Source organism: Tachysurus vachellii, chromosome 12, assembly GCF_030014155.1.
Source record: "Tachysurus vachellii isolate PV-2020 chromosome 12, HZAU_Pvac_v1, whole genome shotgun sequence".
NCBI classification, from domain to species: domain Eukaryota; kingdom Metazoa; phylum Chordata; class Actinopteri; order Siluriformes; family Bagridae; genus Tachysurus; species Tachysurus vachellii.
In genome coordinates, this window is record NC_083471.1 from 6,718,433 (window position 1) to 6,720,932 (window position 2,500).

At 43.4% G+C, this 2,500-nt stretch overlaps 1 protein-coding gene across 2 annotated transcripts in view; it reads left to right on the forward strand.

Annotated features, from left to right (window-relative positions):
* Positions 1-2,500, forward strand: part of nbas (NBAS subunit of NRZ tethering complex) — a 186,364-nt gene that overhangs the window by 94,908 nt on the left and 88,956 nt on the right. The gene's annotated exons all lie outside the window — the stretch shown is intronic.

Here is a 2,500-nt window from a genome sequence, read left to right on the forward strand (position 1 = left end):
AAGAGCGTCGTCGATCAGCAGTCTGATCTTTGATTGGTCCATTCGAACACATTCAGCTTCTCAGCGTTGAATCACTCCGGTGTAGTTTTGGTTGTATGCTTGGTGTCATCTGTCATCTGTGCTCCGCCTCTCAGTCCATCGTAGAGCTGCCTTGTATTCGTCTCAATCCGTCAGCCAGTTTCCCTGCTGATTGAAGTCATCTCTATTGCGACATGCTGCCACCACCATGCTTCACTTCATTGTGATGTTGTCACGGTGATGAGTTTTCACCAAGGCCATAAAGCTGAACTTTGCTCTCACGAGACTGGAGAACATTTGTCCATATGTCTTCAGAAAGAATTGAATATTCTTTTTAGTTGCCCATAAAGGCTTAGCCTTGGGGATTGTCTAAGCCAGGGGCGTCAAACTCAAATTCACAGTGGGCCAAAATATAAAACTGAGATAAAGTCACGGGTCAAACTGAATATTTATTGAAAAATTACCTGCAACTGATATGTAATGTTCAACCTTTTTCATATGGAAACAAACTTTAGTTTTGCTTGAACACAGGATTTAGAACAACCAGAGCTTGATATTACAAACACATAAGAAATTAAATTTGAAATAAAAGACACATCAGTGGTGTTCATTTCTTATTTATTCATTCATTCATTCATTCATCTTCTACCGCTTATCCGAACTACCTCGGGTCACGGGGAGCCTGTGCCTATCTCAGGCGTCATCGGGCATCAAGGCAGGATACACCCTGGACGGAGTGCCAACCCATCGCAGGGCACACACACACACACACACACACTCTCATTCACTCACGCACTAGGGACAATTTTCCAGAGATGCCAATCAACCTACCATGCATGTCTTTGGACTGGGGGAGGAAACCGGAGTACCCGGAGGAAACCCCCGAGGCACGGGGAGAACATGCAAACTCCACACACACAAGGTGGAGGCGGGAATCGAACCCCGACCCTGGAGGTGTGAGGCGAACATGCTAACCACTAAGCCACCGTGTCCCCCATTTCTTATTTAAATAAATAAAATAAATGACGCCTCTCACTGGATCATTTTAAGTTCCTTTCTGAAGTGGATCTTTTTCAAAACCAATGAAAATCCAACTTTTCGACAAGTGTCTTCTTACAGTATGTTATATCCTTTCGTTACAGACACGTTAGCTCCGTTAGCACACAAGACAAACAGGTCTGTCCTTTATATTCATGAACAGATAATCTGCCTCCCACCTGTCTTAAAAGCTCCTATTGTCCATCTTTCTTTGGGCATTTTTGTGGAGGGTGGAGTTAACTCGACCGATGTGTGATGGTTGTTAACGACCGTCAACAGAGAATAAGGGGCGCTCGTTGTTCATGACTACGCGCCAATACAGTGGCAAGGCATTTTGGGATTTGTAGTATTAGCGGAGCATGCGGCTAGCCAGCTGTAATGCACATTTGATATGATCTCGCGGGCCAAATATAATTACACCTGAGTTTGACACCCCTGGTCTAAGCTACGGTTGTCCTGAGCTCTGGATCTCTCCAGTTCTTTCAGTTCTGCTTATCTTCATAGGCTCGGTTGTGGTAATAACATTGGATTAAATAACAAACGCTAGACGTTACGTGGGACATGTGAGGTACACATCGCTACTTTTTTCCAGAACGTTCTCGCAGCTTTCACCCTTTGTGTATTTTCTTTTTTTTTTTGTTTTTTTTTTTTTGTATTGTTATTTATTTATTTCTTGTCTTCCTGCGATGCTAATTTGACCGTGTTATGAATCATTTCCCAGATGCTAATTTGATATTAGCATTCTTCTGATGTTACATGAGCTTTTCGGCGATGTTCGTTTGTTGCTTGTCTTCTGTGTTCCGCCTTCATTTCTACAGTTTTTACATTTTATTTATTTCTCCAGATGCAATCTTTCCAAGCTGCTTAATTTGTCTTTGCTCTTTCTACTTCGTTTTGAAATCTGGGTATGAATCATTTGTAATTGAATGATTTGGACCTAAAAAAGGAAGGAGAACTGAAGGAAATATAGAAGTGTGACTTCCTTCTATTTATCCATCTCTCCATTTACACCTTGTTTGTACATTCCTTCCAGTTCTCCTTCCTTCCTTCCCGTTTATTTTTCAATAATGCTTTTCATCCAGTAGTGAGATGAAATTTCTCTCTCTCTCTCTCTCTCTCCCTCTCTCTCTCTCTCTCCCTCCCTCTCTCTCTCTCTCTCTCTCTCTCTCTCTCCCTCTCCCCCCTCTCTCTTCCCCCCCTCTCTTTATCTCCCCCTCCTCCCTCTCTCTCTCTCTCTCTCTCTCTCTCTCTCTCACTCTCTCTCACACTCTCTCACACACACACTCTCTGTCTCTCTCTCTCTCTCTCTCTCTCTCTCTCTCTCTCTCTCTCTCTCTCTCTCTCTCTCTCTCACTAACTCACTCTCTTTCTCTCTCTCTCTCTCTCTCTCTCTCTCTCTCTCTCTCTCTCTCTCTCTCTCTCTCTCTCACTCACTCACTCACTC